Here is a 24334-nt window from a genome sequence, read left to right on the forward strand (position 1 = left end):
TCGGGTCGGCCATGTTGGCTGCGTGCAAGGCAAACGCCCTACTGCTGTGCTATCGCTCCAGCCTGTAGTAAAAGTACTACAAATTTGGTAATTGTGTATCCTTATTTCTATTTCTAATAAAATAAAATTTTATTTCAAACTTTTTCTCCCTTTCAATAGAAAGATGTGCTAAATGTCATTTCAAATGCCTCATGTCCACTCCTGCTAATTAGTTTGTTATCTCTAGAGTGTAAAGGTTTCACTTGCACACAGGTTTGTATTGTCTTAGAGCATATGTATGTTTAACCAATTTCTCTCAATTATGTAACACTCCAGGATGGAACTTCTGAGCATGGAACAAGGACTATCCCCTAAGCCCTTCTCAGCCTGGTTCAAATACTAAAATAAATAAAGGATAAAAGACAGAAAGTTTTAATTTCAATATATTTGCTCCATAATAGGAGACTAACACCTAAGGATAGTAGAGATAAGGGCCAAGAGGATCGCTTCACAGCTTGGAAGCTGATCTTATGTGCTGGGGGAAAAGGCAGCTGGGATAGAGAAGGGACCAGTAAGTAAATGATGCTTGGAGGGCTCGCTCATGATGGGAGATGTGTGTGGAAATTGGACTATGGATCAAACATGATGGCTGCTTACTACCTCTATTGCAAACCATAACACCCGAGAGAGGATAGAGGAGAGAAAGAGAGAGAGAGAGAGAGAGAGAGAGAGAGAGAGAGAGAGAGAGAGAGAGAGAATGCACCTGCCACAGAGACATAGGGTGGGGGTGGTGGGAGGGACACGTCTGTTATTTGTAGGTTTAGGTGCTCTCATTAGTTTTTCTAATAATTCATAATATTTTATTTATCATATAGCCTCATTTCAAATCTGTTTTTAAAGAAACCCACAAATGCTGATTTAACTTCAACATGTGATGGTCATTCCTTTTTTAAATGTATTGTATTTTTACATTGGTGGTAGAGAATGGACACTGGTGGAGGGTACTCAAACATTGCATGACTGAAACACACTGTAGCACTGTCCTCCCATTGTTCATCAATTTGCTTGAGCAGGCCCAGTAACGTGTCCATTGTGAGACTTGTTGTTACTGTGTTTGGCATGTAGAATACATCCCGGGTAGCTTGCCAGGATTTCCTGTATGGGCAAGATATTCTTGGTAGCTTGCCAGGCTCTCTGAGAGGGGCAGAGGAATCGAACCCAGGTTGGCCTGATCAGCCACATGCAAGGAAAATGCCCTACCTTCTGTGCTATTGCTCCAGCCCAAGAAAATTCCTAAGTCTGTTAAAAAATATATAAAAATAAAAAATATGTATTTGCTGTATATACATAGAGAATTTGGACTAAAATAACTTACACTGTTTGAGTTCTACCATTCAGAACTGATTGGTCAAAGAACAGTCTAAGTAATCATTCTTCCTCTGATGGACATGTCTGTCATTTGTAGGTTTAGGTGCTCTCATTAGTTTTTCTAATAATTCATAAGTATTTTATTTATCATTTAGCCTCATTTCAAATGTTTAAAAAAAACCACAAATGGTGATTTAACTTCAACATATAGAGATCATTCCTTTTTTAATTTAATTTTATTTATTGCTTTTTTACATTTTTTAATTATTGAATCACTGTGAGGTACAGTTACATACTTACAAACTTTTGTAGTTAACGTTTCAGTCATACAATGATCGAGTACCCATCCCTCCACCAGTGCCCATTCTCCACCACCAATGGTCCCAGGATCCCTGTCACCACCCCCACCCCACCCCCACTTCCCCACCCTGCCTCTGTGGCAGGGCATTCGCTTTTGTTCTCTCTTTCCTTTTGGTTGTTGTTGTAGTTTGCAATAGAGACAATGAGTGACCATTGTGTTTGATCTATAGTCTACATTGGGCACGCATCTCCCAACCCGCATTTACTTGGTGCTCCCTTCTCTATCTGAGCTGCCTTCCCCCCCAGCATTTGAGGCCAGCTTCCAAGCTGTGGAGTAAACCTCCTGGTCCTTGTCTCTACGATTCTTGGGTGTTAGTCTCCCATTCTGTTACTTTATATTCCACAGATGAGTGCAGTTTGCTTCATTATTTTCATTTCCCTTTAGTAAGGATGGCCGATAGGGGGCTCCCAGGGATTGAGTTCTTCAGAATTAATACAACCAAGATGAGATTGAAGAAGTTACTGTTACTGGCCCTAGAGTGGCAAGACTCAATACTGCCTGATCCACTTTTTTGAACATAGGAAGTGAGGTCTGATGAGGCTTTAATTGGCCCCAGCAAAAGCCCAGAGGAGCTTGGAGCCCTTGCAGAGAAGCTCCTCCATGAGCAATGGTTGTGGTGAGCACATGAGGGAGAGTCATCAAAAGTCTCAGGTTCTTTTTTGACAATAGTGTAGTAGTGAACAGACTTATCTAGGTAGAAAAAGCTGCCTTGGGGAAGCCTAGGAGAAAACCTATAAAATTACTACAAAATTGTGAAGACAAGTGCGTGCCTCCTCTCATCTTCACCTCAGGTGTTGCTCTCAGCTCTCCTCAGAGAAGTCAGGTTCTGTCTCCTCTTTTTATTTCTCACGATCTCTAAATAAAACTATTGTACTACCAAAATGGTGATTTGAAGGAAATGATATAAATATAACTTGAAAGTGGCTTGGAAAATTATATAAATGTAAATTGAAACTTGTTGTTGTTGGCTTAGTCCTGGATTCTGTTCTTAGGGATACTTCCTGTCATTTAGAGTGATGGGGTCAACCCCAGGTTGTCAGTGTGCAAGACCAGTACTTTACCCACCATTCACTCTTTCTAGCTCCTAAAGCGTTTCTTAGTGCTACCATGTAGTCTATGAAATTAATGTTTTGTAAATCCAGGCATTGTCTACGTTTACCTATTCCTCGCTGTCACTGTCACTCTCCTCCCGTTGTTCATCAATTTGCGCGAGCGGGCCCAGTAACATTGTGAGTCTTGTTGTTACTGTGTTTGGCGTATAGAATATGTCACAGGTAGCTTGCCAGGCTTTGTCATGCAGGTGAGATACTCTCAGTAGCTTGTCAGGCTTCCCGCGACAGGCGGAGAAATCAAACTCAGGTAGGCCAGGTTGGCTGCGTGCAAGGCAAACACCCTACCCTCTGTGTTATCACTCCAACCCACCTATTCCTCATATATTGTTGGGTCGGGAGTTCCCTGACCCTGGGCGGCACGGAGAGACCAGACAGACAACGTTCCTGCAGGAATTCAAGCGGGGTTTTATTCAGACCAGCATGCTGGGGGTCCACAACGTACCCATGAGCGGGCAGAGTCTGAGAGCCTCGAACTCAGAAACAGGTCATCTTTTATACAGTTTGAGAACAAAGGCCACATATTTTGAACATACATGTTTTGCTAGGTTCCTTGCGGTTTTTCTTGCAGTATCTCAACTCAAACACCTTGACCCGGTCACATAGTTTCAGTTTCCAGAATGGTCAAAACACTCTATCAATTTAAATAGTTATGACTAACCCATACCTTACACATCTACTGGATTCAATCCAATTTTGTAACCTCAAGGCTGCTGAACTGTTTACAGAAAGCAATTTTCCAAGTTAATTAACTCCTCCCTAGCCTTCCTAGCTCCTTTCATTCCCCACTTCTTTTGTGCATATCGCTAATCCTAGAGATATTCTTAGGTGGTACTTTCTTCCTCATGGAGTAAAGTCTGATACTGCTGTCTCAGCACTAGCAATTGGATATAATTAATTTGTTCCTTAACAAACGTAACTAATTTATTGAGGATACAGGGTCCCAAGGTAAACAGAATTAGAAGTATCAAGAGTGGTGCAGGTAGGGTCGAAAGGAGAGTTGCTAACCAGGGTGACTGATTAAACCAGGATTCAAACCACCCTTCTCGGGACTCCCTCTCTTTCCTTCGTTGTTCCAATCCTTCCCTTAATTTGGTCATGGAGTCCCGAACCACTCCTGAATGGTCAGCATAAAAGCAACACTCTTCACCTAGGGCGGCACACAGCCCCCCATTCTTAAGAAATAATAGGTCAAGGCCTTCCCGTAGCTTGGCCATAGAGTCTCTGACAACCTCAGGGTGATCAGAGTAGAAACAGCATTCCTCCGCCAGAGCAGCACAGAGCCCTTGGTTCTTGAGAACAGCAGGTCAAAGGTCGAGTCCTCTCCAATTTTGAAAGACTATCTTGGACAGGGATGTTAGAGATTTCTCCATGCAGTCTTAAAAAGAGTTAAAGCAACAGAAACCAAAGCAACATTGGCCAATTCACACATTTACCCAATCACCTCTGTAGAATTAGAATCTGATTCTTACAAGAAACAAGTTACAGAAACATGATTTTCTCTCCACCTTCATTTTAAAACTTTGCAAGATAGCTTAACAAACCTGGCTTGTCCTTTTGCATAAACACAGCAAAATTAGAGAACTCTCCATTTGGGATACCCCATTATTTACTGCAAAGTCCTGGGGGTCAGCTAACAACAGGAAACACACCAATAATGGCATAAATCTTATCTGGCATGTCAGAGTTACCCAGGCCTGGCCATAAGATGTCCCACGACGAACTGGATGGCTTCGAGCCTTCAAGTTGAACTGGATGTGATTGGACCTCATTTTCCACAGAGATGTCCTGGCAGAAAAGAGTCCATCCCATCCCTTCTTCAGGGCTGGGAGAAATCCTGGTTTCCACATTCTTTCCTTCATGCTGAGAGTAGGCCCAGACTGAGTTAACCTAGATTCCTCCAGAGCAATGATGACTTCCATTCTTTCCTTGAGCTGGCCTGCCTCTAGATTCACCCTGAGGTTTGTAGGGTACTTGAAACAGTACCTGTTAAGTTCCTGCTCCTGTCATTTAGACAGAAGCACACTGTCATTTAGAAAGAAGCACACTGGTGATGGAACGCATGTTGGAACATTATAAGAAATTCAATCCTGAACAACTTTTTAAATGTGTTTGTCAGTGTGATTTAATAAAAAAATTGAATTTATTACATATATCAATAGAATTATACCTGAGCACTTTATTAGCTTAGATAAAAGAATGATCTATTCTGTTGGTGAATTTATACAGTACTACCATCTCTCTCATAAAAACTGTACTAGGATCATGCTATTAGTATCCAAGTGTTACTGTAGAAATGTCAACATTTAAACATAACAGGAAATTTGATTGGTATGCTCTCATTAGTGATTATTGGGAGATTTCAAAATAATTCAAAATACCTTGGAGTCAAGGTTCTTTCACAATTCTCATTTTTTCCCATTCCTTAGTAGAGAATCTGAGTCCTGCTTAAATCAAATGTCAAATTGTTTTTAACAAACGATCCCTGTAAAATCACTTTTCTTAAGTGAAAAAATGAACTAGCAAAAAAGCATTCTATCTTTAAAAACAGAGACACCCTCTGAGCACCCATATGGTGACATGCACATCATCAAAATCACACCACAGCTGCTAAGTGACTAAAGTGCATGATGGACTGAGGGACTTGTGAGGTTTGAGCATAGATTGATATGACTGCTGGCATCACTCAAAGAACAGGAGGGGGGGAGAAATATGGATTGTTTTTTGGTCTCCTTATAAGCACATCAAAATAACACTTGGCAATATTCAATTTTCCTCTTAGTAACACTGATACAAGTTAGTAAAGGTATTCAATAATTTAAGACAAATATTAGTTCTTCAAACTCGGTAAGTAAGAAGCACACGTCTTTAATTTATGAGGCAAATTCTTCAAAGAAATCTTTGCATTAGTTGTCACTATATGGAGTAAAATAACAGCATAAAATAGAAGTACCACTTTTATTTTTACGTAATTTAATCTTTATGTAGAAAACTGTTAAATAGTGACAATCACCCACAAAATAACTTCATCTTTAATGTTTTAATATGCTATTTAATTTTTCTTCATATATTCACATTTTAGTTGCTACTTATTTATATTTTATTGTAAAAATACATCAACTTATCAGAAGTGTGTAGACTATGAAAATATTCTAAGTAAAGGAAAAGAGTAGGAGAGAAACTAACTATAGTTCTGTAACACTGTCAATAGTTTAGAGCTACACTTTATTGTATACAAGAATACTATTGTAACTAGACTTCTAACATTAAGATTCCCATTTGCACATCTCTTAACTATATTTAAGGCTTTCTGGACTAATATGCAATTTATAATGAAAACAATTTTCTCATCATTTTTTAACAATTTCTAGAATTTACAACTATGCCATTTTCATTACTAAGGTCTATAGAAATTCATAGTAACATTATACTTACTAGAAATTAATTTTTAAACCTTTGTCTACTTGACTAAGGAAGGACTTATTCTTAAGTTTCATCTTCTAAGAGTGATTATACTTTAACACAAATGTTCTAAGAACCAAGAGTCTTAGACTGTAACTTATATTTTCTAAAAATTCACTATCTTAATAATACCCAATTAATTTATTCAGTTGTGACTGATCAAGGCTTAATTTTATCTACTAATGAGTGGGTTTTTTTGTTTACTTATTTATTTTTGGGGGGGCCACAGTCAGTGATGCTAGGGTTAAACTCCTGACAGTGCTTAAAGGATTGTATAGGATGCTAGGGATCAAACTCAGTCAGCCATGTGCAAGGCAAATGCTCTATCTGCTATACTATCTCTCCAGGCCCTAATGAATGATTTTAATGACTTGCTTTTAAGAGATTTTATACATCATAAAATTTTAGAGCAATCTATTAAAATAAACTACATTATCTCACTAACATAGAAGATGTTAATGATAGTAGTTTTGTATATTATGATAAATATTTAAACATCTCTTTACACTGTATGTGCTAGATTACTTTGAGATATATCAAGGCATATTACTAAGAAATATCATATCATAGGGAATATAAGTTCAGGTAAGAAATAAGTTATTTCTATTTCCTTGAATTTCAAATTTTGGTGAAATTAGCAAAACCAGTAAAATAGGAATCCAAAATTCTGTAATACAGTAGCAATTTAATTTTATTAACACAATAAAAACAACTAATTGGGGACTAATAATTAAATGTAGCTAGGCACCATGCTTCAGTTACATCATACAGAATTCTTTCATGTATAATACTGATGTCAAACACAAATGGAACTTGGGCTGAATCATTTTTAAAAAATAGAAGTCTACTGAAAATTCTAACATCCTGAAGTTAATGTATAATTATTACAAGCATATATATTTTACAACAATAAAATGTTACTTTATGTGTAAGTAACTTAGACTTGCATGCAGATTTTAAGGTATCACTATGAGTATGGCTGATAAATTCGGCAGTAAATAAATATCCCATTCTTTTTTCATTTTAAGTCTATGTATTTAGTCAATAACATAAAATGATCAACTGCTATGTTTTCACATTTCCTGAATACTTATGATCAAATATGTGATAAAATGTAATCAGAATATTTTATATATGTTCCCCAAATATTTCACATATACATATTTTTTGCTATTTATCACCTTGTTTATTTTTAGATTCCTCATTGCAGCTATGACATGCAATATATAGTATACCATTCAAAACATACATATATACTTTATTACTTAATATTAGAAAGATATTCTAACAATCACACATAATTGATACATCTGCTCAACTTACATCATACTTTCTCCTTCATGCAAACTTGGAATCACTCAAAATTACCAAATATTCCCCAAAAATGAGGTCTTATTCATATTCCTCTGTTAGAAAATATTTTCTTTCTTTAGCTACTTTAAATTTCTGTTTTAATTATAGTTAGTTGAAATAATTAATTCATTAGCATATTATTATAATTCAGCAAACATGACTACAATAGTGTTTATACATATTTTTATATTTTTTATAAATTTGGGACCACAATCTGGATTCGTGTTTAGAGCTTTCTCCTGATTTGGTACTCAGGAATCACTTCTTGCAGGGCTTGAGGGTCTATATGCAATGATGGGGATTGAATTCAGGTTGACTGCATACAAAATAAGAGTCTTGCCTGCTGTACTATCTCTCCAGTCACAATATTCATGCTTTTGATATATACAGTTACAGAATCGTAGTACCACTTATGTGCTCAAAACTTTCTACCAGTCATTGCATCTAGTAATTAACATTTTGTTCTTCAGAATGTCAGCTTGTGTCACTTCCCTCCAAAGACTTTCTCTTTATCTATATCAAATTCTGCTATTCTCATTAATGTGTACCTATCCTCAGAAATATAGACACTCTCATATTTGCATTTATGTGTGCTATTAGTCAATAAATTTCATAGAATCTAAAAACTCCTAAGAGACAGACAACAGGACATATTGTCTATACATTACATCACTGGGATTTATATGAATATACAGGACATGAAGAGGATTATCAATAATTATATATTAAAACAAAATTTTAAAAAGGAGGAAAATAAGACAATAGTTGACTTCATAGGTAATAAAATATTCATATGGAAATTTGATTATCTGAAAGATATTTTATAAATTAAATACTTCTGAGAGATTCATTGATTTATCTTCTTCCTTTAATTTTTTTCCCATTGTAAATGGTGTAACTTAAACTTTCTCCATGATTCTTCCTCCCTCCTCCCATTTTCCTCTAGGAAGAAGTACTAAATACTGTACCTTAGACCAGTTCCTTCCAAAGGCAGAGTCTGAAGTAAAATCTTATGTGCATGATAGTAAAAGGTGATCCTAGAGACATTAATAACCACCACCACAACAAAAGCATAAGAAGAACTGAATAAGAGGGGCTAAATGTGCTAGAGCAGTAGTATAATTAGTAGGTCACTTGTTTTGCACAGTTAACCAGGTATCATTCCCCAGCACCACATATGGTTCACCAAGTCCTGCCAGAAGTAATCCCTGAGTGCAGAGCCAGGAGACACCACTGGGTGTAGCCCCAATGGCCCCTCCTCAGATAAAACAACAAAGAAGGAAGGAAGGAAGGAAGGAAGGAAGGAAGGAAGGAAGGAAGGAAGGAAGGAAGGAAGGAAGGAAGGAAGGGAGGGAGGGAGGGAGGGAGGGAGGGAGGGAGGGACTGTATTAGCCTGAAAACTCCTTAGCCTGGGTAGGATGTCCACCAGTCCATTTAAGCTGAATTACAGATTCAAGGAGAAGGCACATCTGATTTTAGTTCCATCTGAGGTAAACTGATGAAACAGATTATACATATTCCAATAGTTTTTTGGGTAATTCACACATTTTTATGGGGGAGAATTGTGTGAATGTTCAACAGAAGAATATACAATGACCAGATATCACAAGGACAGAAGAGAATAAAAGCCCATGAAGTGTCTGCTTTTCAGTATGGAAATGAAGAGGAAGAGGAGTGGAGGTCCATAAAGGCTCACTGGTCAGTCTTCACTGCCTTGTACTGTCCACCCAAGGCCTTGGGTCCTTATCAGTACAAAAGTATTCTTGAGATTCTGTCTTGACCCAAAAAGAGCCAGGATAATTTCATTGGAACAAGGTGATTTCTACTGTAGAGAAGTTGTCACATCCTTCAAACTACAAGCTTCAGTCAGGTATATTTTAGCTTTTCCTGACTCCAAAATAGCCTTCTAATTTTTTGAAGGTAGGGGAGCAGGAGAGGGGGAATACAGTCGCTAAAACCTTAGACACTAGGGAATCAGAGAGAGGTACTGGGTAAAGTGAACAAACAAAAGCCAAGAAAAGGGCTGGATTGTGGGCAAGACAAAAAACAAAATATCATCTGACTTGAAACCTCTGAGGAATGAGAGAAAAACTTTCAAGAACTGTCCACTTATTTTTAAGGATTATGGGATTCCCAAAGTAGTATTAGTTTCTCCCCACTAGTAGGCTGTACTTCCAGGGATAAAAGAAGACAAGGCCAGCTGGTAAAGTCACATAGTAGAAATGAAAAGCAGTGCAAGATGGAAAAAATATCAGTACAAGTGTGGTTCAGTTTGCCTATAATTCTTGAGATAATCTTAGCCAGAATCGGAAACAAGACTGAAAAAACAGCCAGGGCCCAAGAAGCATGTGATATATAACTAATGAGAATCAGCACATTACTCAGTCCCAAATAATAAGGCAGCAGTGTGATTGTATCACAATTTTCACTCCTTCCATGATTTAATGAATTTCTTAATAGTCTCAGGAAACTGAATGAAAGGCAAGTAAAATTGACCAAAAATTTCCAACTTGCATGCGATCATGTCCACCAAAGTCAATGGTTTCTAATATGTTACCTGAAAAAAATGTGATCACTTAAAATAGCATTATTTATTTTAGTTCACCTTGAGAATCTAGCCATTCATTATTAGACAGTTTTAACAGAAATTCTAAGACAATCCACAGAGGTACAGTTAAATAAGTAGGTCATACTGGAGATATATTGTAAATGACATTATTTCTAAAACAACCAAAGACCATTTATAACATTTTTTACAGAAGATACATATACTGACTTTCACCCATATATCAAAAAATTTTAAAAAATGACTATTTATTGGGCTGGAGCGATAGCACAGCGGGTAGGGCGTTCGCCTTACAAGCGGCCAACATGGCCGACCCGAGTTCGATTCCTCCGCCCCTCTCGGAGAGCCCGGCAAGCTACCGAGAGTATTCGATATGCCAGACACAGTAACAACAAAGTCTCCAATGGAGACGTTACTGGGCCCGCTCGAGCAAATCGACGATCAATGGGAGGGCCTTTACCTTTACCTTACTATTTATTAACCCATTACCTCTAAAATATACATATAACAAATTGTCTGGTATATCAGTTGCTTTTCAGAGTAAAATTTTGTGAAACAAAGGGAAGTTATTTCTAAGAGGGGGTTTACATATTGTATCCACTCCTTATGTGTAGCATTGCTTTACAAATGAAATGATTTGGAAAACATAAGCTACTTAGATTCAGAAGGTTGTTATTTGTATGTGTGTATTTTATATGTGTGTACATCACTCCTAGGATCAAAAAAGATTTTTGTCAATTTATTATGTTTCTTGTCATGAATTTGAATTTACTGTTTGAATCACTGGCTTTCAGCATTGACAAGTCCCACCTGCCCAAACAGAGGGGTAGACACACATTTCAGGACCCCAGAATGCAGAGTTGTTTACACCCTGTAGTGCTGGGAATTATTTGGGCTCTATCCGTGATGAACTGATCTTGGTCACAGGTATGACATGCATCTGAACCTTCATACTACCTTCATATGAACCTTCATACTACCTCTCCATCCCTGTCAATCTGGTAACATTTGAAAATCAAACTTGGACTACCCTTGTGATAAACTGAGGCTCATTGCATGCATGACGTGCACCTTAATTTTCATACTATCTCTGCATCCCTGAGAATTTAGTAACACTTTAACATCAAATGGATTTAGAATTCACTGTTTCTTAGGACACTGTAGACTGGAACCACTTCAGCTCATGGTTATGCTGAAATAATTCACAGTAGACCTACTGTACCACTAAGAACAACTAAAAGAGTAAGAATATGGGAAAAAAGCTTCTGGAGTAATAGTACAGTGGTTAAGGCACTTTTGTTGTATGTGAGGACCCTGAGCACTGCCAGGAATGAGCCCTAAGCAATTCAAGGTGTGGCTCAACTCTTCCATCCCGCCTTTAAATCAAAATTAAGGGGAAAAAAAAGTCTGTTAAAAATACTTGTGGAGGGGTTGTAGCTATAGCAGAGCGGGTAGGGTTTTTGCCTTGCAAGTTGCTGACCCCGGTTTGATTCCCAGCATCCCATTTGGTCCCTTGAGCACTTCCAGGAGTTATTCCTGAGTGCAGAGCCAGGAGTAAACCCTGTGTATCACCAGGTATGACCCAAAAAGGGAAAACAAAACAACAAACTTGTGGAACTTCTGAACAAACCATAACTAGAGAGTTCAAAATTCCAGATAGAGGGAGCTAAAAAGATAATACAGTGAGTTGGGCCTACATGCAGCCAAGCTGTGTTTAATTCTGGCATCCCATAAGGTTCCACAGAGCTCCACCAGAAGTGATCACTGAATGCAGAAGCAGAGATAGCCCTTAGCACAGTCAGGCAAGCCCCGCAACCCCTGCAAAAAAAATAATATCACAAAGCAAAAAACACAAGACAAAGCAAAATTCCAGTTGAAAGATGTGTTGAAAAAATAAGCTGAATTTAGCATGCCTTCCCTCACCTACCATGGGGAGTGACAATGACATTTGTCAACTTAGACACATAGCCAGAGAATGAAAATAGGGACTTTGCTAAAGCAGAGGACTTCTGTTATGAGAGATGAAATCCAGTAAAAAATTGGCAGTCTTGTACAGCTGGAGATGAACAAAGTTAGAAATGTTATAATCCCAGTGAGAAATAATAAATGGTGAAGCTATACTTGACTGGTTTCATCCATATGACACTGGGGCTGTTGTGTCAAAGTGCACATATAATTGGAGACAAAGAAAGAAAGAGTGAGACTTCTAAAAAGAGGAACACAATTTTCAAAGTCTTACACTGAATTCAAAGTGGAATGAACCAGGGAAAGATCAAGATACCTATACCTTAGCAGCTGGATTTTCTGGCAGGGGAAGTTGATTAGCACAGAATCAGTTCAAGTTACTTAGAGAGCGTTATAGTATAAGCTATCTCCGTTTATATGTATGCCAACAGGAAACTCTGACAACTTTATGGTTTTCATTAGGAGTTAAGAGTAAGAAGACAGTGAAAAACAAACTTATTATATTTCATTTATCAACATTAGCAAGAACAAAACAAAGACTTCTAAAATAATTTTGATTATATTGTTCAAAAGAACAGAAGAAAAAAAGGCAAGTCACAATTTAGCATTTATGGAAAAGAACATAGAACGCACATTCAAAAATAAGAAAATGCAATGGAGAGTCTAAAATAATGGAAAATAATAAAAGAAGTTCAAGAGTCAAACGTATTTCTTCTTTGGAAAAAGAATGGAAGAGAGCTGAAGGCCATGAATTTATCACATGAAAGACATTAACCCATATCTCAATAAAACTAAGGCAGGTCAGTCTGAAAAAGTAAAGACTATATATATATATATATATATATATATATATATATATATCACGGACCATCCATGAAGAAAAACTAAGACAAATGCAAAACAAATCAGTTAGAGATGAAGACATATTATTTCCAAGGAAAGAAGTAGAGATATTTAATGGAAGTCAAAATCCAAAGAATAACAACAAAAGACAATACCTAGCAAAAATTCTATACTCAATTATGTATCATCATGTTCCTAATTATTTTCAACTATCCCATAACTGTTGGTTTACAGTCCTAACCTGTAGTTCCAGAAAAAGCTGTCATGCCCGAACCTTTAAGGCAAGACTTCTGTTTTATTAATCAGTTTGATGAACATTTGACTGGAAGCAAAAAATAAAATAATAATATTTTGTAATTCATAAGGCATGCTTTGACTAGAATTCAAATTACACCATAGGAAAACCCCCATAAAACAAACTGCTGATTTAGGCTAAGGTAAATTTTGTCCCAAGAAAAGTGAAGAGAGCTTTACTGAATCATGGAGATCAACTATTAAATCAAATAATCGAAACAATGGAAGCAAGAGGCTACCGAATGGCAAAACTTCATTCCTCATAATCTTTACTTGGAAAGTTTCCAGCATTCTGACAAGATGCACTTTTCCATGACCTTGAAATATCACTATTGCTTAGCAATGAATTGTAGTATTCTTTATGTCTTTTAAAGAAAACCCTTTCTTCCTACTGCTATCTTTCCCAATTGAGTTCTACGTAACAAAATAAGAAATACTTTAAAGAATGTTTTGAGAAGGGCTGGAGCGGTAGCAGAGTGGGTAGGGTGTTCGCCTTACAAGCGGCCAACATGGCCGGACCCGAGTTCGATTCCTCCGCCCCTCTCGGAGAGCCCGGCAAGCTACCGAGAGTATTCGATATGCCAGACACAGTAACAACAAAGTCTCCAATGGAGACGTTACTGGGCCCGCTCGAGCAAATCGACGATCAACGGTAGGGCCTTTACCTTTATTTAAAGGACGTAATTTTGATTCATGTATTTACAAATCAATGCTATAAACATATATGTATCATGCAAATCATAAATATTTATCATAGTATGCCTAAACTCTGAGGACTTCCTCACATATTCTAGTGTATCTATTTTGAAGTACTAGAACATTTTTCACCTTTTTGGATGAAAGACTTTCTAAATAAAATGAAAAATTTCATAAATAAAATATGGCCTGTTACCCTTAATAGCCATATAAAGAATACCCATATAAAGAAATAAAGTAATAATACCCACATAAAGAAAATAAAACATCTGATTATTAAAAGAAGTATTACTTGACAAAACTATGACCTAGTAACATATATTCTTCTTATGATTCTAGCAGACTCATCAGAATAAGATATGCATTTTATAAAAATCTCTATTTGGGGGGTATACTTCATCTTGTAGCACATCATCAGACAAAAAATTCATTTTCAAAAGAGATTTGGTATTATAGCATTTGTAGAGAACAGTCAACATAAGCAACAGGTTCTCAACAGCTTGCAATGCAATTCCTTAAACATCATTATAAAGAAATTAATGTAATAAAGTAAAAAAGAAAACACATAAATACCTTTGTGATAAAGATTCAAGAGAAAAAGAATGAGAAATTATCCTGAATTGCAAAAGAAAAATTTGCTGATAACCTTTTAAGTCCTAAATAAAGAGAAGCTCTCTTTAATCAGACCACTGCATTCTCAATGTAATATACAACATAATTTTAACAAGATTACAGCATATAACAACATACAACAATATAACAAAATCAAAGATGTAATCTTCTACTTCCTGGAAGAAGAGGCCAAGCCTGTAAAACTTAACATGAACTATTCCCAAAACAAACTAATATGACCTCCACTTAACACATTTTAGACCTACCACTGACATTTAGTTAAACCACCGAATTTTCTTACCTACTTCCTTTTTCATATTTCACATTTCTTATTTCTCTAATTTTTCAACATGTGAGTTCTGAAAAGACCTCAAATTTTGTCAGAAAAACAGTGCCTAATCCCTGACAAGGGAAATTTACTTTCATATTTCTACTTTAGAAAAAAAATCGTTAAGATTGTTGATCTTTAAGAAAAATAGAAAAAAATTGTTTTCTGTGGACAGAGAAATAATACATGGATAAGGGGATTGGCCAGCATTCAGCTGACCACGGTTTTATCCCAAGTATTACATATGGTGTCCCAGAGTTCTGCCAGGAGTGACCTCTAGTGCAAAGCCAGGACTAAGGCCCTAAGCACAACTGTGTGTACCCCCAAAACAAAATTAAACAAGTAAAAGAAACTTTTCTGTTTTTCTAAAATAAAGCACTCCTCTGAATTTATAACCGATTTCTGTGTCTCTCTTATTCTCTAGCATTGCTAGATACTGAACCGGCAGCATGATTTTACACCAAAAATCAGCTTAGCATTTAGATATGATTTATGAGACACTAAATTCATAATTATCATATTTATAAAGTACCTTAAAATTTAAATATTTTCAATTAAAGTAAATAAAAGCAAATAACGCAAAAAAAGCAAACTTCAATTTAGCAAAGTTACATTTTCGTGCGTCTTTTTTTTTCATAAAATGTTTCTTTTGGAAATAAATCGACATTCAAACAAAACACTTCTATAAATATTGGCACTTCTCTGGGATCTTAGAGTAGAAAGAACTCTTTCCAGATAGCAGAAACTAAAGGAGGGTAGAAAGGGAGGAGCAGGAGTATCGGGTTCCTAACACTTACGAAGAATGAAACTCTAATAAGTAAGATGCTAGAGCAAGGTTTGAATCTCTTCTCTGTCCACAATGCTGCACAATAGACCACACACCCATCTCAGAAACGTTAAGCAAGCGAATCTCTTCTGAAATACTTAATTAAAAAGGGTTTGCCAGGAAGACGCTAGTCTCCCTAACTCCATCCACCTGCCACAATAATCCTTAAAACCAAAGCTTCGAAAACAAGACTGAGAGTGAGTCTCGCTAAGCTGCCCCCTACCCATACCATTGGGTAACAGAACTTGGGTGCCTCTCTGCCTCCGTGGGTCATGTCACTTTCTGGAGTTGAAGAAGTTCGCTCTACACCGGGATAGCTGTCACACTCACCTTTGCGCGCAGCACCCTTCTCCTATTTTAAGTCCCCGGCTCTCAGTCCCTCCTGGAGCAGAAAACCAATTATCTCTCGCCCAAGCTTGCTTGAGCCTCAATAAGATTCGACTCCACAGTTAAGAGAAAACCTGACTCAGGTTGGAGCACAGCGGCGCTAAACCCAAGACAAAGGTTGCCCAGCTGGTTGACAGCGCCTCCCCCGCCCCCCAGCACCACCCTGGACCATAGGTGCGGGTCCCCTTCCAGCCCGCACCAGTACCTCGCAAGCCTGTCCAAGGGGCTGTCACTGATGCCGCGCTTTCCGAGGGGTGCGGCTCTGTGACTAGTGTGGAGCTGGTGTAAACAGCGCGCCTCGCACTGGGCATCCACCAGAAAGGACTCGCGCGCGGGGAGCGGGCGCTGGGATGCAACAAAGGTAACTAGCCAGGGCAGGAGGCTCCCGGAGCATCCACTCTACCGAGCTGAGCCTGCCGCCCGTGAGTCGCTCCCAATCCCAGCTCAGAATCCCAGCCAGAGGCATCATCCACTCCTCTCTGGACCCGCCAGCAAAGGCACCTGCTGCCGGGTCTGGTGCTCCAGCAGCGCTCTAGAGCTCAAGCTTCGCTCGGGTTCGGGGACACACCTGCCGGGACACCCGGCCCGGGGGTGCGGGCTCACTGCCAGGCCGGAAGGCGCAGGGCCATCACTCACCCGCGGAGGGCGAAGTCGCTCAGGCGGCTGCCTGCAGGCGTGCAGCCAGCAGCCCCGAGCGCTGGCATCTCCCCATCCTTTGTCAGTTGCGGGAGGAGCGCTCGTGCGAGCTCCGGGCCGTGCAGCTGGGTGGCAGGCAGCCCGGCTGGGGCTCAGCTTCCCAGCCCTCTCCCCTCCCCGCCTCCCCCTCCCCTTCTCAGTCCCGCTCTCGGAGCCCGCACTCACTTGGCTCCCATGATGTCATCTGGTGGAAATCTGCCATGCTCAAAGACTGGAATAATCCAGCGCTCACGCGGGGAACACCGCGCGGGTGGAGGCGGCGGCACAGCCTCCAGGTGGACCCCGCATCTCCTCGGCCAGATAACTGGAACCTAGCGCAGGACAGGGGAGGGCTCTGCGAATCCTGATGGCCTGGTGGGAGTGGTGGGGATCGCGCTGGGAGAAAGGGTGAGGGTCACTCTCAGCTGAGATTGCTAACTTCAAGGATACACTTGCTAGCAGAAGCCCAGAGGAAGGAGAAAGTTTTTTTTTTTTTTTTTTTTTTTTTTGGTTTTTGGGTTTTTTTGTTTTTGTCTCTTTGGAAGCTCCAGAGCTCAAAGAAGGACATGGACACCTGTGCTGCAACCAGGAGGATAATTGAACTGCTGGTGGCCTGGAGTCCTTGCTTGCCAGGGAAAGTTTGGGATGGCAAACCGGGAAGTGCCAGTGCCAAGCAGCTTAAAAGGGTGGAGAAGGAAGGACCGCTATGGGAAAAAGACTGAACTGAAACAGTGAGAAATTTGCTGGTAATTGTGACCTCTGAAACTAACAAACGATTCCCATAAGATAGAACCCAATAGCTGAAATTCACCAGTATTTTAAGTATTGCACCCCCCTCTTCTTCTTCCCACCAAATATTACTGAGCATTCCAAAGAGAAACTTCTTTCTAAATCTTACCCAAATGGTGCTTTCTCTGATGAAACCGTTTAAATCACAAGAGGTTCCTTATGAACCATGAAAAATGTGATGTAAATTCTTCTGTTACTCAAGGTTGCTTATAACATCAATTGATGCTTTGTTAGAGATCTTGGCAAACAGTTTCAGTGCCTCTGAAGATTCTCCTGAATTAATGGCCATACGCGCATGCGTGCACTCACACATGCGCGTGCACACACACACACATACACACACAACCACAAGCACACATCCACGGAAAATCTTAGAGTCAGAAATACATCTATCTTGTGCGACTTGATGTTGAAAACTCCATTAAGAGAGGACCCCCAAAGAGGTCAGTGTGTGCTTTAATGTTTACAATAGTCTCTTAAAGTTCCCACTAACTACCTACCACTATTATTAGGAAGAAACTTAAGATTGCAGAGAACATCAACAGTCAGTGCAGGCTGGTTAGGAAGCTGAACCCAAAAGCAGCTGGGTAGGAATGTGTGGCTTTTCCACGAGAGTTCATGGAACATCATTCTTTCAAAGCATAAAAATTGAGTATAGCATTTATTAAAATGTGGGTAAAATTAGAGTTCCCTTAACCTCTATAAATAAAAAGGGCTTATGATAATAATAACTTCAAGGCTAGTCCACTGGAAGTATTCTGAGGAAAAGATAATAAAATAAGTGTTAAAAAGTAGACTTAGAAATTAAAAAAGTGAAGACAATGGTACATGGAGTTTAGAATTAATTTAGAAAATCTGAAAGTACTAACTTGCGTTTATTGATTTTCAATGTTAAAATCTTAATATGCATCAAATTATTGATATATTACTAACATGTTTTATATATTTCAGCATTCTATCAGTGCCCTTATTTTATTTTAGTTTTTGTACTTGGGCCATACCAGGCTGTACTCAGGGCTAACTCCTGATTCTGCTTTTAGGGATCACTCCTGGCTGGACTTCAGGGACTATATGGGGTGTGGGGAATCAAGCGAGGATCAGCAGCATGTAAGGCAAGAACCTTAACTACCTTACCATTAATGCTCTTTGGAAAAAAAAACACGATCACTTACTTTAATGTTTTGTGCAACATCATATGCATTTTTCTTGATGACTGCATACATATTAGGCATTTTGGTAGTCAATGGTGGCTCTCCTCAGTGGTATGCAGTCTTTCATAATTATAAGGAGTTATTTGTATGAAGTTACTGTCAAACCAGTAAGAGTGCATTTTCAGAATTGTTGGTAACCTGGACATGTTTTTCCCAAATAGCCTTGCCTCCCTCTGTGACAAGGCCCTACTTGCTCATATTCACCTTCATGACTGTACCTTTGGTGAGAGCACCAAGGCAGCATAGAGTGAAGATGAAGGATCTTTTTTACACCAAGTGTTGGCAGGCAAAAGGTAACTTTCAGTTCAAGATGTGTTACAAAGCCTTTTTTGAAATGTAAACCCATTGGCCTAATGGTAAAGGTAAAGGTAAAGGCCCTCCCGTTGACCGTCGATTTGCTCGAGCGGGCCCAGTAACGTCTCCATTGGAGACTTTGTTGTTACTGTGTTTGGCATATCGAATACTCTCGTAGCTTGCAGGGCTCTCCAGAGGGGCGGAGGAATCAAACTCGGGTCGGCCATGTTGGCCACGTGTAAGGCGAACGCCCTACCCGCTGTGCTATCGCTCCAGCCCTTTGGCCTAATGAATTTTTCAAATTTATGTTTCTTGTGAAGCCATCAACAACAAAGTAAACTTTAGTAACCATCCTCATTCATGCTTTCTTCTTTCTCTTTCCTGTCTGAATAATGTTTAATACTTCTGTTTCTCCTTGGAGATGAACTTCCCAATTCCCTGCTATTTATTTGTTGTTCTTTTTGTTTATTCATATGGAAAAGGACTTTATCCCTCTTTCCACCCAGATATACAGGTATGGCTTCTTGTACTGTCTTTCCATCATTCTTTCCTTTGGGAATTCTCCTTTCATGCATCTTAACAGTCTTTTTCATTTGTATTTTTTCAGTACTACACTGTTTATGATAGAGCTTAGCCTTCAGGCCAATCATCATTTTTGCTTTTTTTAAAGGCTCTTAAGCCTCTTGATCTTCTTTCTCTTTTTCTCATGGAAATTCAAATAATATCCATAGTGCTTAAGGTGTTACTCAATACATTCAGTTTGTGGCTTTGTTATGGCTTCAGGACTTTCTGGTAGAGCTGCCCAAGTATCCAAAGTACTGAACTTTTGGCATTTGAAACTCATGAGCAACTAATGTTCTTTTTAAAGTTTATATGTTTTGGATAGTCATTTATTCTTTTCTTTAAATCAAAATACAAAAGAACTTATAAACCTCAAAACATCTTTCAGAAAGAAATAATTGAATATATAAAATAATAAAGATTTTTTTAAAAATCAGGGTAACAAAAATAAACTATATAAAAAACTAAGGTAAGAATTTGATAATATAAGCAATGAGTATCTTTGAGAATAAAAAAAGATCTAAAAAATCTAATTGCTAGAAAAAAGGAATTAGGACAGCTAATGGTGCTGTTCTAAGTATATCAGAAGGTCAAGTTGTAAATCTTCTCTCCTAGATTGTTTCTCTAATGCTCCATCTATCTTCATTGCCCTGGATTATCATACCGTTCCTCTGCATTCTCTGGGCTTACAAGTTTGGAGACAAGAAGAAGGTCATGGGGAATTAGCAGGTCTGGCTACTTAGACAAAAATAAAAAGCATAATTGTTGGGTTTTAAAAATACATAATTTTGTTCTACAGAATTAAAGCAAATCCTTTATCTTTGACTTTATAGAAAATTAAATGCATTCCTAGGTACTCACTAATTTAATCCTATGGAAAAAAATCTGCAGTGATACGTAGAGGAATCTGACCTTCATGAAGAGCTCTAAGGTCCATGTTATGGCCTTCACTGTTGTTCTTGATTTTAGGAAAGTGAATTTACTACATCTCCACAAGACCTTCCTTCGCAGTACTTACTAACATACAAAGATCCTTTCTTATGTTAGTGACATTTCAACTTCTAAAGTCTGTTTTTAGCTTTGTTTGTAAGTTTTAAGCTATGCTGTTTGATTAGTTAAGATATTTTTATTCAAATGGATAAGAATTATAAATAATGAACTAAAGCATCTAATTTTGATAATTAAAATAACTGTCAGGCCTTAAGTAAAAATTTACATCTGTAATCAAATATTATACATTTGATACACTTTAATCTTGTTTAAGTGATGATGATATTAAAACTTGAATTCGAAGATTTACTGTAGAAATATAAGCTATGCTTATTTATTGATGGTTTGATGCACTGTTTTCATGTTTATACAAAATTTTCTTGGAAAGATAAATATTTTTGTGGTAAAAATAGACACTTTTTGCTGGAGATATAGTTTAAGTTGTAAAACACTTGGCTTGCATGTATGCCTTGCATTCACAGCTCATCAAAACATGAAACATTAAATTTCTGGATGCAAAGAGATAGCTTAATACGAGATAAAATCACATTATTCATTTATGTGAATTTACTAGATAATAAATATCAGCGATTGCTCTTTCATATACCTACTGATCCTCTCTACATCTTTTTAAGTGAAGTTTCTAGTTATATACTATCCCCATTCTTTGATGGAGTTATTAATTTGTTTTTTATTTTTATGAGTACTCTATCTTGGATATTAGTTCTTTATCTAATGTATTATTTGAAAATATTTTCTCATGACATGGAGAGTATCTTATTATGTTGCCTTGTGCACAAGACCAGGAGTAACATCTGAGCACCACCAAGTATGTTCCCCCCCACCACAACAAATCTCACATGCTCTGGACATATTCATTTCTAATTTATATTGATATTCATTGTTTCATTCACACAGATAAAATTTAAGGGATTCAATGGCTGGAGCAATAGTATAGTGGTCAGATCACTTACTTTGCATAAGGCTGACAAGTTTTCATTGTCATCACCATATCGTTGCCTCAAATATCCCCAAGAGTGATCTCTGAGCACATAACCAGAAGTTATCTGTGATGACTGCAGGGTGTGGCCCCAAACAAAAAGAAGGTAAGGAAGAAAGAAAAGGAGTGAGGGAGGGTGGGAAGAAGGGAGAAAGGGAGGAAGAAAGGAAGGAAGGGAGGAAGGGAGGGAGGGAGGGAGGAAGGGAGGAAGGGAAGGAGGAAGGAAGGAAGGAAGGAAGGAAGGAAGGAAGGAAGGAAGGAAGGAAGGAAGGAAGAAAGGAGTACAAAGCAGGAAGGAGGAAGAAAATGATAAACTCAAAGCAAAAAGTAATGACTTTTAATAAAAAATAGATCCAAAAGATTAATGAAACCAAGACCTGGTTCTCTGAAAAGATAAATAAGATCTACGAACACTACCAAGACTTTCACTGTCACTATTTCTGTCACTGTCCTCCTGTTGTTCATCGATTTGCTCCAGCAGACCCAGTAACATCTCCATTTTTGAGACTTGTTGTTACTGTGTTTTGCATATTGAATACATAACAAGTAGCCAGCCAGGCTTTGCCACCAGGACTCTACTCTTGGTAGCTTACTGGGCTCTACAAGGGGGGCGGAGGAATAGAACCTGGCTTGACTGGGCTGGCCAAACGCCCTACTGCTGTGCTCCCCTAATAGACTGAATTAGAAATCTAAGGGGAGACTTCACAACAGATACAGTAGAAATGCAAAGGATCATCAGGGAATACTTTGAAAATCTTGATGCGATGGAATGAGAGAATCTAGAAGAAATAGATACATTTTTGAACTCTTCTAACTTCTCCAGGCTAAAACAAGAAAATACAGAATACTCCAACAAGACAATTACTGTAGAGGATATCTACATGCTAACCAAAAGGTTCCCCAAAACAAAAGACCAGGACAAGCTTGGTTCACTAGTGAGTCCTTCCAAACTTTTAAAGAAGACCTACTGCCAATTCTCTTCAGGCTCTTTCAGAAGGTGAAAGAAACAGAACTCCTCCCAGTTTCTATGAGACAAACATAACCCTGATACCCAAAGCAGACAAAGACAGCACAAAAAGGAAAACTACAGATCAAGATCCCTGATGAGATTCAATGCAAAGATCCTCACAACATGCTGGCAGAGTGAAAATAACAACACATCCAGAAGATCACACAACTTGACTGAGTAGGCCCTTTCCTGAGAAATTTGCCTGAGCCTGAAAATCTCCACACTCAGGTCTGGAGATGCAGTGCTGCTTTTCAGTCAGTGCTGGGTGCTGGGTACCACCATGTCCACTCCAGTAGCGCTAGGGGCTCCCAAGGTCACACCTGATGATGAGGAAGCAGTCTGCAACACCAGGCCTCTAACTCAGGGCCACTTCATGCTAGTATCAGGCCTTTTGAATTATCCTCGCCACACCCACCTCTTCCCCACCCCAGGCCCACATTTTTGTGTGTGTGTGATATTTATGTCTCTTATCTGCTTCTGATCTTGGAGATTTGCTAATTTATATGGTCTCTTTATTACATATGTAAATTATATTTATTGTAAATATTTAATCCTTTTTATCTATTTTTTATTTACTCATTAATATAAATACCTATCTAGGCAATCAATCCCCAATTCAATTTTTATAATGATTAATAAAAATACTTCCAAACTTATTTTGGTTCATAAACCAAACAAAGCAAGTAAGTTCACTTTCTTATTCAGCATGTTTATTTCACTCCTTATGGGGTAAAATTAAAGAACTCTTAAAACAAGGGGAGAACATAGAAGAAGATTTAGTGGTAGAATGAAAGAGACTGAAAATCACATCAGTGACCTTGAGGCCAAAGCACATGGCATCATGAATAAAGAAGAGGCAATAGAAAAGAGATTTTTGTAAAGAATGAATAAAATCCAAGCATTTAATGGGCAATGGCCAGAGGAACAATCTCTGCATCATCAGAATTCCGAAAGGAGAGGAGATAAAGGGGAGAACAGGTGCATAAGATCTACTGGCTGGGAACTTCCGCCTGGAGGGACTCTGCACTTATCTAGGAGATCCAGAAGTGTCAAGCAAAATAAATTCCAATAGAACACATACTATAATTTTAATATTATAATTGTAATAGTGAGAATTAGAGAGAAAGAGAGAGAGTCCTTAAAGTGATAAGAAAGAAGCAAAACTCCTAACACAAGGGAAAATTCACATCGGATTTCTCAAATGAAACACTCCAAGTGAGAAGAGACAGGGCTGGAGTCAGAGTTATGCAAGAAAAAGATCTTAACCCTGTCCTATCTCTCTGACCTTGCTAATGTTTTTTGTTTTGTTTTGTTTTGTTTTGCTTTCTTGCTGTGTACCTAAGTTACAATGTTTCATGCAGACAAAAGTAATCACAATATATAAGGCAAACCAAATAATGCCATTAAGAGTAAATTTTTTTTATTATTGATATATGATAAATTTATTATTGTTAGACAATTAAAACTACAAAGAAGAGAGAAAATATTATTTGCAGTAGCGAGATGATCAGATGAGATCACTACATTTAGTCAGTGCCTCATGTTAAATTAGGAATTTAAACAAAATGGACACTTTCAGAGTTTTTCAGTGCAACAAAGTCTAATAGGAGTTTCTTTTTAATATTAATACTTAATGTAGTCATATTTATAAATTTA

At 38.2% G+C, this 24334-nt stretch overlaps 1 pseudogene; it reads right to left on the reverse strand.

Annotated features, from left to right (window-relative positions):
- Nucleotides 1–17073: 17073 nt before the first annotated feature.
- LOC130028136 (ribosome biogenesis protein NSA2 homolog) lies at nucleotides 17074–19962 on the reverse strand (annotated as a pseudogene).
- Between the last annotated feature and the right edge of the window lie 4372 nt (nucleotides 19963–24334).

This window comes from Sorex fumeus, unplaced genomic scaffold (assembly GCF_029834395.1).
Source record: "Sorex fumeus unplaced genomic scaffold, SorFum_2.1 ptg000039l, whole genome shotgun sequence".
In the NCBI taxonomy this organism is placed as follows: Eukaryota; Metazoa; Chordata; class Mammalia; order Eulipotyphla; family Soricidae; genus Sorex; species Sorex fumeus.